This window comes from Pseudopipra pipra, chromosome 21 (assembly GCF_036250125.1).
Source record: "Pseudopipra pipra isolate bDixPip1 chromosome 21, bDixPip1.hap1, whole genome shotgun sequence".
Classification (NCBI taxonomy): Eukaryota; Metazoa; Chordata; class Aves; order Passeriformes; family Pipridae; genus Pseudopipra; species Pseudopipra pipra.
In genome coordinates this window covers 1,257,001-1,270,404 of record NC_087569.1, presented here as the reverse complement: position 1 = coordinate 1,270,404, position 13,404 = coordinate 1,257,001, and the positions used below count along the sequence as shown (strand labels likewise).

Sequence of the window (13,404 nt, the reverse complement as noted above, 5' to 3'; positions counted from 1 at the left end):
CTGGTTACAGCTGCAGCATCCTACAGGTTGCAAATTGGAAAATGGTGCCATGTCAATGAAGATCTCTTCCAGCCCTTTTGCCATACATAATCCTTTCAACTGTTTCCAGTGTGTTTGGCTTTTTTGGGACTGACTGAGAAAACTCACAGTGTTTAAACCACTGCACACAAATAAATCACTGGGCTGTCTTCTCTTTCCTGACTCATTATATACAAATGTAATTTTTTAAAGAGAAAATCTCATCAGCCCAAGGATTCAGTGACTTAGAAACCAATTACAATTTAAAATAGTAAGAACTGACCCACTGTTTGTTTCTCCCAAAGCCAGCCCCTGGCAGCATCCCTGCACTCCATGTCTGTGTGACAGCAGCTCATTCCCTCTGAGGCTGAGATTCACCACTGGATATGACTCAAGTGAAGACAGTGCAGATCTGTTACCCAGGCCAGTACCCCTACCAAACCTGGCTCTCGGGGCTGAAGCTGCAGAGTCTCACCCTCCTCTGGAAATGAAGGGGCTGCAAACTCACACAGAGCTGTGAGACACATTGCAATGAGATTTATCATTTCAAAGAGAGGTGCAGAGTAAGCAACAGGCTTCTATCTCAGTGACCCAGCGGGTAGAAAGATGATTTTACACATGTAGACATATATAACTCTACCCAAGCATCTATATACACATGTATATAGGCACCTTTTGCACGTGACATTTCCCTACAGAGGCTCACAAAGGACCTCTCCATCTTTCTGCCTCCCCCAGCTCCATCCTCCCCTTTCTGTTTGCCATCTGGTACCCATCAAAGGCAGTTAGACCCATGACACATGTGCTCTTACCAAATCCTTTAAACCTAACTAGAGCCCTGTTTTGTTTCTTCCTCATCAGAAGCCACAAGGAACCTTGATTCAGTACATCTGGACCTTCTAATAGGGTAACAGCCTGGCTGTGCCAACTCTGCTTTCTGTCTGACTCCATCTTAATAATTCACAAATCACAAAAGAATTGTGAGGGGAGCAGAGCCAGCACAGCAGCACTACAAGGATGGCAGCTGAGAACAAAACAGTGGCCACAGATAGTGTTTGGAGGAGTGCTGGCATACAGCAAACCCATCTATATCCCTTTTTATACATGTGCCAGTCCCCTCATTTATTGGTCCCTTGTCAGGTGACTGGTACTGCCAGCAAAGCTCCCAGGTTTGCAGTTTGCCCTAGAAAGGCAGCCTGATGTTCCCTATGTGAAGGTGCCACAACAACAGCAAACTGCATCTGGCTGCAGGAGCCTGTGCAGGAGCCTGTGCTCGGATGAGAAGCCACATTCCCAGGGAAATGTAAGGAAATACAAATGGCTCCTCCCAGCTTTAATCAGAACACTCATTTAGTGCAGTGCTGGTAATGCCTGTGATTTCACTGCAAAGGTTTCCACAACTACTTTTTCCTTTACTCCCATTACTCGTTTTAATCTGCCCTTCCAGGACTCATGTGGCTTGAGACTCCCAGCTTCTGATATAAACAATTTCTAAATATCAGAGGAGAACTTGAAAATACAACCCAGTGACAGATTCAAAGCCCTCTCTTTCCTTTCTTCCCATTTTGATGATTGTTAAGCTGGTATCACACCTTTATGTGGGGGTCTAACTCCTGAGTTTTACATTACAGGGCTAGAAACACTGTAAGTCAATGAGCTGATATCGTGGATTACATCCCGTTATCCCTCAGCCAACAGCGAGAACCCCACTGGGCAGAGTGTAAGCTCAGTTGGGTCAAACCCATGCAGGAATACAGAGTAGCACTGTGTTATCATTTGCACTGAAAAGATCCACTGAAAAGATTCCTTCTCTCCATTTGCTCCATTCAGCCCCTGACACTCTGTTACCTTGTCCACACAACAGGAACTCATCCCAGGGATCACCCATCGAGCAATACAATATAACAGACTGTACATAAAAACAACCCTCTCCCACTACCATCTGACTCCGAGACCAACACAAAAGGCAGAAGAAATGTCCAAAGACAACCCCAGAGCTGCAGCTCCCCTTGGGCAGGTGCTCAGCTTCCCACCCCACGGCTGTTCTCTTCATCCCTAAAATGGCCACGATCTCCTCCAGGCACACACACACGCACACAAGGATGGGTGGTTTTGATGTTTGACCAAAACAGGCCAATAAAGACAAGACATTAATCTGTCTGAGAAAAAGAGGGGGGAAAAAAAGCTCAGCAAAACAGAGGAGGGGGTCTTGACTTCACGCCAGGAGCTTGAGGACTTGTATTTATTTATGCTTTTCATGGGAAAGCCGTTCAGAGGCAGTAATCCATGACATCTGGCAACAGAGAAAGGAAGGACCTTTACTGCAAGCTGACTGATATTCAATCAAAAAAATGAGAAAAAAAAGCTCTAATTGGTAGTCCTGCAAACAACTGCAGCTGAGAGGAGACCTTGGCAGGCTCTGAATGCCGGGACATGGGACTGTCCCAGCACAGCACAGAACACACAGAGCACAGGCTGACTGCAGAGACGTGACAGAAAGCAAAACCTGAGGTGGTGGATGAAGAAACGGCACAATAGGGATAATTAGTCTGTCTAAACTTCTGACTGGAGGGCTGGAATCACGCCTGACATTCCCCAGCTATGTAGGAGCCTTCGAACCGGCTCGACTGCGCCTTGGCAGCTCGGGCTCTTCACCAACCCACCTCTACAAACCTCCACGTGGGACCCCTGTTTCTGATATGAAGCAAATAAACACGAGGTATTTCTTTTCTGAACCACAGGACGACTCAAAGTGGTGTGCAGCTCTGCAGGGCCAGATACACATCGACTCGAAGTCTGAAATTAATACGGAAAGTGATTCATAACAGGAGGAGACAAAACAAGCCTATTCATGCTGCTCCATGTCAAGCCATCTTATAGCTATTTTGGATCCAAATCCTCTCTTCTTTTCCAAAACCACAAAGAAAAGCAAACAGATGTCAGCCATTGAAGATTTGCAAAGAAATGAACTGCACAGCCCATAATACCAGTGTTTTTCTTCAGCTCTTTGCACTGAGGGCTAGGAAGGCATTTCTCGGAGCCCTGCTGTGTGTGCTGGGGCTGCCACAGCCACAGGGCTGAGCCAAGGCCGTGCCTGATCCTCTGGGACCAGGCACAGTCCCACGCCCAAGTTCCAAGGGTTCCATCACATTATTTCCTGTGGAGACACGATGGGAAGGGAAAAGACACCCTGTCAACAGGCAATCTAGAAAAATACAAGTATTTCAGAGTTAAGGAGCAATTTCAAAAGCACATACAGGGATCAACCCTTGAAACTCCATTTTCTAAAGCTGCTTTGAAGCACAACAGCTTCGGCACCACTGAAAATCACTGAGGGAGGCAGAACCCGAATTGCCTTGCAAAATCTTATCCATATGCAATTAACATTATTGTGAAGTACTTTTGATTTTAGGTTTTTTAAGTATGCTGGGTGTAGATATTACAGCACTAGAGCCCGTTACTCTCTTTCAAAGTGATACTTAAAAGTGATTTAAAAGTGATATTGATTTCTAAAAAGCAAATCTAAATACTGAGAGTGTTCAGAAACTCTGGTTATACACAAAAGGATTCTCTATTACTGAGTTTTCCCCTTCTCCTCTCATCTAGCTCATGGCAAATTTTGGACCACTAAGGGTCAGTCTTGGAGACCAATCCTTCAGTGCAGCCTGTGTGGTGTGAATATGAGGACTCAGAGAATTTGATTTCATCGAATGCTCTGGCTGCTTCTAGAAAAAGTGTGAGCAGCACTCCAGAATCAAAGTGATTTCATTCAGATTCTGCATTCCCTTCCCTGTTCTGTTCCTGATTTTCATACATTTGTCATCCTGGCACAGGGGGAGCTGCTCCCAGCACAGCTGGAATGGGCCAAGTCAAGTTGCCATGTAAAGGTCCAGCACACGTGGGAAAACAGACAGATACCGCTATCCTAGTAGGTCCCAGAGGCTACAGATTTGCTTAACAGAAATTAAAGGTAGAGAGCTGTGTCAGGAGCTGCTATCCCCCAGGACCCACCAATTCCAGCCAGGAGTTACAGCTGAGCCCTGTGGCACTCACAGCCCCCCTCCAGGCAGCAGGTCCTCACACACCCCCTCAGCCTCGGGGCTTACAGAAGAGCAAAAGTGAGCCACATCTGGATTTTGGGGGTTTTTTTTCCTACACCAGAACAACTAACCTATTGTTTGCCTCCAAATTCATTCAGAGAAGTCAGGAGACTGAGGGAGACAGCCTTGTAGCAACTACTTCTTCATTAACAGCTACGGAGCTAAGTGCCTTTTTAAACCATGTTTGCTGTTCCAGTCTTCTCCTTTTTAGAGGGTGTGCATCTCTGTAGTACTCAAACCACTAGGATTACCTCATTTAAAAAAATATAAAACCAAGACTGCCATTTCCCACATTTCCTTCCCCTGCAAAACTTACTTTAATTTCTAATTTACAACTACAAACCATAATCTTACATTAGAATTTGCATAAAAGTGAAGAGACCTGCAGCAAGATATTAAATTTTAAATTTCCACGCTAGGATGGCCAAGGAATATTAGTCTGTCCAAGAAGTTCCTGCCTGTAAACTTGAGAGCTGTACATGTAATGAGAGGAGAATTTGTACACTTGAGTGAAACCAAACTGATTAAAAGGCTTTGGTGCAGTTGTTCCAAAGCAAGGATACAGATTGTACATATGGATAGCAGGGCTGCTACACAAACAGACCAGTGTGCCACCCAATCCACCATTGTGTGGCCAGGGCTGGCCCACACAAGCAGTCTAAAAAAAAATAATAAAAACCCAAAAAATAAATTAAAAACACAATGTTAATAAAGCTCTACAGCACGCTGCGGGCTGGAAAGGCTCAACATGAAACCACCAGTAAAATTTTGTTCCTATTTCCAGCTGCTGCCCCTCAAATGAGAAGATGGACAGGCACCAGGCATTGTTGCCTTTTCCATATTAAAGCTCTCATTTGTGATTCTGGCTTTGCTGAGCAGCATGTCCTGGTCAGAGCCCTGTGCTCACGATGAATAATTCGGGGGCTGCTTGTGAGACGTGATAGAGCAACTGCAGGAGGATGATGAACAAGCAGTACAACATTCTGTGGCAGAGCCCAGGCACTGCCACCACCGGAGTCTCTTAACCCAATGTCACAGGAAAGCCTCCCCCTCAAACCCCACCAGACAGTAAATGCTGCCCGGTACAATTCCTGTTCTGTCCTTCCCGAGGTCAAAACCTACTGCAGCGTGTCACTGGAGAGCTTCCATCTCCTCCTGGCCACCCACGGGGCTGGAAGGAAACCAAAGGCAGGGCAGAGGCTGAGCAGATTACACAGGTCACATTGCAGCCCTTAAAGTTATCACTCGGGATCTCACAGGCAACAGCCAGGCGGAGGGCACTGAGCCACTGCCTTAAAGAAGTTCGGGACCTACAGGGTTTCTGCCCTGAGCTCGAGGAGAAAAGCCCCCTGCCCTCCTTCCCCAGGATGTCGGTGCTGAACCCAGCCCTGGGCAGGGGCCGTGCAGCTCCGGGGGTCCCCAGCGATGCCTCCACCACGCCCCGGCTGCAGCCTCCCACCCCTCCCTCGCCTCTCTCCGTGTGAACGCTGCTCGCTGAGCCTCCCTCCTCGCCGTGATCAAAGGGACGAGCAATCATTCCCGCGACAGGCAGTGCTTTGTTCTCACCAGCCTACTTTTTGCCGCCAGACTCCCTTTGCCGGCATCTCTGCCGACTTCACTCCGTGCCTCTGTCACCACATCCCCGGTACTCAGCTGTCAGACACACGTTGTCCTGCTACTTATTTCTGTTGGTTCTTTAAAACTTTGGTAGCTCAGTTGCACACTCCAGACTTCCATTAAGTTGTCTTTGCCACAAAGAAAACATAGGTTTAACAATCTTCTCATTTTCTACCTGATTATAGTTCAGAAGAATTAATTTTTCTAAGCTGAAGTGTTTTTTAGCCTCCAGTCCAGTAAACCATTCATTCAATATCACTGGAGTGATATTAAAGGCATCTTTTCAAACCAGCAAAAAGATGAAAAACAAACACCCTGCAAGTGGGATAAACTGTCTCACCCTCCAAAGTGGAATTTGTTTGCCTCATCTGCTCTCTGGGGAGCTTCTGAGATGCACCTGGAGGCTCACAGGACCTTGTCCTCTGCACCAGCCCTGAGCCAGCAGACAGCAGCAGGTCTGATCATCACTGTCCTCATTGTAGGACAACCACCCCGACCTTCCATGTAGCCACATCATCTCTGGTGGACACAAAGGTTCCCAAAGCCCAAACTTCAGTCCTGGGTGGGGTGAGCAAACACCAGTTCTTGGTGCACAAAGACCACTGTCACTTTGCAGATGACAGGTACCAAGCACCGAACTTCAAAACAGCCTCCAGAGGGTTTGACAATCAAGAGCTCAACGACCCAGGGACCAGGATGGCTGCCAACCACCTCCTCACACAGCCACTCTGTGCTGAACATGTCCTCAAACAATGCAGCCTGATCAGAAAGCATGTGAATCTAAGATGCAAGAAGTCAAATTAGTGACAGCCCAAACCAGGGGAAAAGGAGAAAACTGGTGTCTCAGTGTCACTCCCTCGTTTGTATCGCAACAGCTTCACTTTTTAGACAAATCCCAAACAAATCAGAAATAGCCCGTGGCCTTCTCCAGTTTTGAGTGTGTCATCCTGACACACTTGGTCAGGTCACAGCTCAGAACTGGTGTGATGCCCGTGTGTGTATTTTTCCCCAAAGTCCTCACAATGTCCCCAAAGAACAGTATGTTACCAGCAGGTCTGTGTGATGACCCAGTTCCTCCAGCTCCAGCATCAGTACAGATCTCTCAGGGTATCCTCCCTTTAAAGGTCACCTTCAGGTTCATCAGGAACATCACATTATGTTAACAAAAAATAAGTAGGAGAATAATTTTCTCATCAAGAAAATGATTACTTTAAAATAAGACCAGTGTCTTAAAGACAACCCCTTTAGATAGATCTTATAAATTAGTTAAAGAAAAGCTCTCTTTAAAAATGTTCACAGCTATATTGTCATTATTTCTTTTTTCTCTTTACTTGACAGAAAACCCTCTGCCACATTTACACATTAAGCTCCACACATTCCTCTGAACCACTGAGAAACTAAACAGGGTAGTGTTTGTGCTCATGCTGATTTTCAAAGGGCTGGACCCTTAACATCTAGGACACCTCAGAAGGGTAGCTAAGAAAATCCAGCCAATGGCCAACAAGCTTAAATTCACTATATATACCTTAAGAAGAACAGTGAGCTCCAAAAGTAAAAGCAACTTTCCCTACATGTTAGGGAAGCTAAAGGTGAAAAACACCACAACAACTTATGACTGAGGCACTTTGAGTTCAGCTTCTAGCACTGGCTTGTTACTAGTCCTTACCCTGTAACCTTCACTGTGTTCTCTGAGTCTCCAAAGAGACTTCTGCATGTATAGACTTGGTCCCCTAAGCTGGGCTTACGGTCCTAAACACCTTCAAACATCTGAGTCTGAAACCCTGCAGTGCTTCAGATACACATCATCAGAACAGAGACATTAGTATTCCTTCCTCTTTTCCACCCTATTTGAACGGTAATTGTTTTACAATACTGGCCATCTCTCTGTGCACACAATCCTTCTCAGCCTGGGTTAGCGCAGCACATCCGTATTTTTAAATCCCCTCTGCTGACACGTATCCGAACGAGAGCACTGTGCCAGCACAAAAGTACTCGAGTGAATCTGATTGCTGTCATCACAACGTTCAACTTGAGTGACACGTTAAACATCTAAAACTGAACAGCAAAGAGGTCTGGACTAAAACTGAAATCCTGGCGTAGGGTGAAATGCGGGCAAGGGCTTATTTTCCTTCTTGACTTTTATCTTCAGTGTGATCCTCCAAGGCATGGGCAGGAAGAGGGCAAAGAAGCTGCTCAGCCATGGCAAGACTCAACCAACTGATGCAGCCACGTAGAGGGGGCAAACCACGCTCGTGTGCACAGCCCTGGGGAAGGGACCCTGAACTGAAGATGCTGCTTTCAGATTTGCTGTCCTTTTAGTCCCACCCTGATTAATAAATCCTTATCACTAGTGATCATTCAGTAGCAATCAAAGAATGCCTGGCCACAAGAGCTGTAATCTTCAGGAGTTTGGTTCAGTTCACCTGCAGCGTGGCACCAATGCACACCCGTGCAAGCAAATATAACAAGTACACGGCATGCCAGAGGGTGCCAAGTGCCAAAACTCATCCCCAACCTTCAGTTCTTGTACCATTGCTCCAGTTTTTCATTTGCCTGAGGTCAGCAGAGGGCTGGAGGCTGCCTGCACACCGAGGTCAGCTCAGAGTTCCCTCAGTGGCAAGTACAGCAAGTACCAGCTTGAAGGGTCACAGATCCCACACCTCTCAAGTGATGGGGTAAGGACTGGGAGAGCAAAGCCCCTCTCACTGTAAGTGAAGATCAGATCCACCTGAGGAATTTGAATGTCAACAAGTCTGTGGGACCCAACAAAATGCATTCCAGAGTCCTGAAGGAACTGGCTAATGGAGCTGCCCAGCCACTGGCAGTCCTGGCAGTCAACGAAGTCCTGGGTGAATGGAAAAAGGGAAACATTACATCCATCTTTAAGAAGGGAAGGAAGGATGATCCTGGGAACTACCAGCCTGAAAGCCTCATCTCTATGCCTGGGAAGATCACGGAGCAGACCCTCCTAAAAGCTGTGCTGAGGCACATGGAGAACAAGGAGGTGATTTGGGACAGCCAGCATGGCTTCACCAAGGGCATGTCCTGCCTGACCAACCCAGTGGAGTAACAAGGGACAAGGGAAGGGCTACAGATGACATTTCTCTGGACTTCTGTAAAGCCTTTGACACAGTCCCCCAGAACATCCTTCTCTCCAAGTTGGAGAGAGATGGATTCAATGGGTGGACTGTTGGGTGGATTAGGAATTGGTTGGACGGTCCCATCCAGAGCATCATGGTCAACAGCTCAGAGTCCTGGCAGACATACAGTAACCAGTGACCAGTGGTGTCCCTCAAAGGTCTGTATAGTGACCACTGTTGTTTAGTACCTTCATTAATGACACAGACGAAGGGATCAAGGGCACCCTCAGCAGGTTTGCGGGTGACACCAAGCTGAGAGTGCAGTGACACACCTGGAAGATGGGCCCATCCAGATGGACCTGGACAAGTTCAAGAAGTGGCCCTTGGGAATCTCATGAGGTTTAACAAAATCAAGTGCCCAAACAGCTCCACACTGCCACCAGCCATTCCCACTCTGCACTGGAGGAACCAGCCTACTCGTGCCCATTAGCAGTGCCTAAGATCATATCTTGCATGGCCCTGTAAACCACCTGCCCTGCTGTGCTGCCCAGGCTGTACACTGGCCATATGAACACCATGTCCATAGACTGAGGGCCTAAGGAGCACACCAAGGAGGAGGAAGGCTTTGGCCATGCACATCTTGCCCATTTTGACTTAAATTGCGTCTCCAGCAGAGAGTGCTCAGAAACAGGGGAAGGCAAGAGCCCAGCCCTAGAGGAAAGCTCTGCATCCCACTCTGGGTCTCCGGTGATGCAGCAGAAGAGAGAGCCCCAGCCATGAGCAGCCTGAGCAGCAGCAGGTTTATCCTGCCCGTCCCACTCCAGTATTTACTCTGCGAGCACAGGAGTTAACCCACAGCCTTTAATGAGAACAGACCCGATGCTCCCAAGAAGCCTCTTGGCACAAGCTCTCATCTACGTTTTAAATTCATGCCTCAGAAGGCCAAATCTGCTCCAACACTGCTGTTTCATTGCTGTTTGCTGTGATTGCCCTTTTTGGCCAAAGTGCAGCTGAGACGTCGATCCCACCACCCAGCACAGATGTGCAGGGCACGCAGCAGTCAGTTAGGTTCAAATAGAGCCATATATGTTTTTCTGGAAAACATTATGAAGAAAAGCTGTCAGTCCTGAATGCATATTATCTCTAATTAATCCCATAAAAAAAAAATTAAAAGGATGGTTGCTTGGTAGCATTGCAAGAACCGTTTTGTAATTAATATGACCTTCATCTCCATATGGTAATTAGCAAACATTTATGTTGCCATTAAAAAGACCATGTTCATTACATAAGCTCACTTTTTTCTATTAGCTAACAGAACCAGCAAAACCAATTTAGTGCAAGCCTTGAACTTTTGCAAATACTCCAAATAAATACATTCAAAACTACTTTTTTTTTTTTTTTTTTCCTTTTTAACAGACACTTGCTGGCTGATGTGAAAAGCACTGGAAGATGTTCCCTGAGGCTCTGGCAGGAAGGGTGCACACTCCTTCTCCTCCCAAGGAAACAGCTGGCACGTGGGTGCTCCAGGAGCTCAAGCAGCCAGTTCCTGCTCACATCCCAGAGCCTTGAGTTACCCAGGATCACACTCTGGGAAGTCTTCTGCCTTTCCAAGGGGCCGCAGACCCACTCCCAGGTGATGGACACTGTGTGGGGACAGTTCCCAGCTCTGCTGTCAGCACATGGAGCAGCCTCTCACCAGCTCTTTGTCCCCTCATCTGGAGCAACGGTGCCACCGTCTCCTTCCCAAAGGCCAGACAGAAATGTCTACAGAAAACACTGAGATTTCACTGCTAATAAGAACATCAATCTATTTTCTCCTCCTTGAAGCCAGATTGTTTTGCTCCAGGGAACACCAGTGGTCAGCATTTCTATTGATAGTTTCTCCACTTATGTTAATCCAAGGTTTCCTACGCTGTGTTTTTTTTTGCATGCTGCAATCACTCCTACTCCCTGCAGTGACTCACCATTTAACTGGTTTGCTAACAGAGGACCTGATGTACCAGTCGACAACAACAACAAAAAACCCATTATCACACATACTTGTTTTTCGCAGAGGTGGGAGAACTTGTGCTAAGTCATTCAACAACACCATAACTGCAAACACAGGGGAGAGATATGAGCGAAACCAAACAGCACACTTGCCCACACACTTCCCTACTCCTCTGACACATCTGCAAGTGAAAAACCCCAACCTTCCCATAGTTTGACTTCTGCTAATAACAGTTATACTTTACCAACATGCATTTCCTGCTCCTGATGAAAGCTGACAGCTCGGGGGGAACGGCGGAACGACACCAAATGACTCGTGCTAATCAGTGCTTTCATCAGAGTATGACATGGTGTAAACCTCATCCAAGGTAGCTTTCTCTTTTACTTGCAAGCTGAACATCAACAACAACAAAAAACCATTTACTAATTGGAAAGATTATATGAAAATGCTAATAAGTCTGTTAAGTTGACAGGGCTGGAAGAATCTTATATACACATATTTTTGTGTCTCTCCAATAATTCTTGCACTATAAATGATTTAACTAGGACTAACAAATGCAAAGAATATTTGACTGAGAATTGCAGAAGAAATTCAAAGATTCTCATCCCTCCCTAGAGCTCGCCAAAGCCAAACACCCAACTTCTTCCACCTTTCTTCAAATTCCAGCAATTTTATTTCCCCACAAGCTGCAGGTTATTTCCCATTTCTCACTTGGTTCGGGCTCCCACTAAATGGCTCGAGTGCATGAGGTTGAAGAAAACCATGTACAGGGTGGTTAAGCTGAGCAGTGGGATGTTTGATTGGGACTCACAAACCCTGGATACTCACACTCGGCACGTGCAGCTGAGCACCAGGAAGGTCACGTTCAGAATTTACCCCAAAAGAAACACATCTCATGCATAAACACTGCACAAGACTTCAAACAAGTTGCCTGTTCTTTTTTTTTTTTTCCCTGAGGCAGCCAAAAAACATGTAGGATTGAGCCTGGCGACAGCAACATGCTGTAAACTTATCATAAAAGCAGGAGAGAGAAACCAGCTACCAGCTGTGAAGAATATTTACAACTGTAAATATTATATTTCAACTGGAGAGAGACTAAATACCATGTTATGGAAATGCCTCCTTTATTGATCAGCTCATCAGAAAGGAGAAAGAGAGAATATAATTTGGCAGTTTTCAGCAGTACAGCATTTTGCTGACACTGAGAGTGTATTTTGAGATACTGACTTTCCAGGAACAGCAACAGAGATCAACTTGCTGATGAATGAATGCAGTAACTTACATTCCAACACCTGCAAGGAACACCTTGCTACCACTTATTTTGGAAAGAATGCAACTTGAAGAATCAAATAATCATGAAAATTTAATTTCTATTGGTTTTATTTATTTTCACTCGATAGTATCTCTTAAGACACCAATCCAGGGCAAATTCCACGAGAGATTTTTGAGTATTTTCCATCCTAAGAGCACCACAGACCTGCCCTGCTGAGCTGAGTCCACTGACACCCACTTGGAGCATCACATAGGAGGGGGATATGGTACAACAAACCATATCTACAGTAATGCCCTTCATTTAAAGCTCCAAGTGGAAAATTAATTTTCCCATCTTTTTCTGTGGTAAAATAAAAAAAAAAAAGAAAAAACCTCACTGACCTACGTATGGAGATTAATGCAAATGCAACTGCCTGTTTTCAGTCTGGTCTATTTAACTTCTAGTAAGACTATAAGAGATCGAAGTAATTAGGAGCTCATCCAATAGCCAGAATTTTATGACTCTAAATATTACCAGTGTTGGCATTCCCAGAGCACCCTCACAGCCACTGCAGTGTAAATCCTCCCTGCTGCAACCCTGGGGAAGGGGAGCATCCATTACACTCCTTTATTCTTTAAGTAATTAACTTTCTCTGGTAAAAGGTAGTAAACAAATGTCAATATTCTACTGCAGTCTACCACCAGGAATGACACTGTGGAGACAGAGCAGAGCCTTGGGAACACCAATAGATACAGGAAGCTGCCAAAAATCCCACTGTACAAATGAGATTGTTCAGCTATGGGAGGATCTGGACAACAAACCTCTCTTGCTTCTCCCCACCTCTCTTCCAAAAGCAGAAAAAAATGTCTGTGCAGATCTAAGTTCATTCTACAAACCTTGAAATGAAACTTTAGAAATATATAGAGAGCACGTAACCTCCAAATTTCCAGGTCCCTCAACTTCGGACATCAGTGGCAAATGTCTCCTCCCTAAGGCAACAGGACACCCCAATTCACTTGGAATTGCCATAATTCCAAGTGAAACCAAGTGGAAGGGAGGATAATCAGTACTGGATTTTCCAGTACAGGATATTCTTTTATCAGCTCATCAGAATAGAATGAGTTTGGCCAAACCATCTCTCATTTTATAAAGTCCTCTACACAGCTGAAAACTCGACAACTACTGGGAAAGGCGTTGGGTCCCCTCTGGAACAAGACAGGTCTGAGCGCTCGGGACTCATCATACTGGGATGCCCCATGGTTTGGGACATACCAGGCCAACTTGGCAGAAATCCTCGATGCTATGAGCCTCTCCCAGCCAGTTTATTTACTCTGCATTGACAGTTCC

The 13,404-nt window shown here is 45.9% G+C and overlaps 1 protein-coding gene and 1 long non-coding RNA gene across 8 annotated transcripts in view; both read right to left on the bottom strand.

The window, feature by feature from the left end:
• AUTS2 (activator of transcription and developmental regulator AUTS2) overlaps positions 1–13,404 on the bottom strand; it is a 1,122,443-nt gene that overhangs the window by 1,028,526 nt on the left and 80,513 nt on the right. The window lies entirely within an intron of this gene.
• LOC135425384 (uncharacterized) overlaps positions 9,663–13,404 on the bottom strand; it is a 39,609-nt gene continuing 35,867 nt past the window's right edge. Inside the window, exon 3 of the long non-coding RNA XR_010435584.1 lies at positions 9,663–9,909. This is a non-coding gene — a long non-coding RNA (uncharacterized LOC135425384). The remainder of the gene's footprint in view (positions 9,910–13,404) is intronic.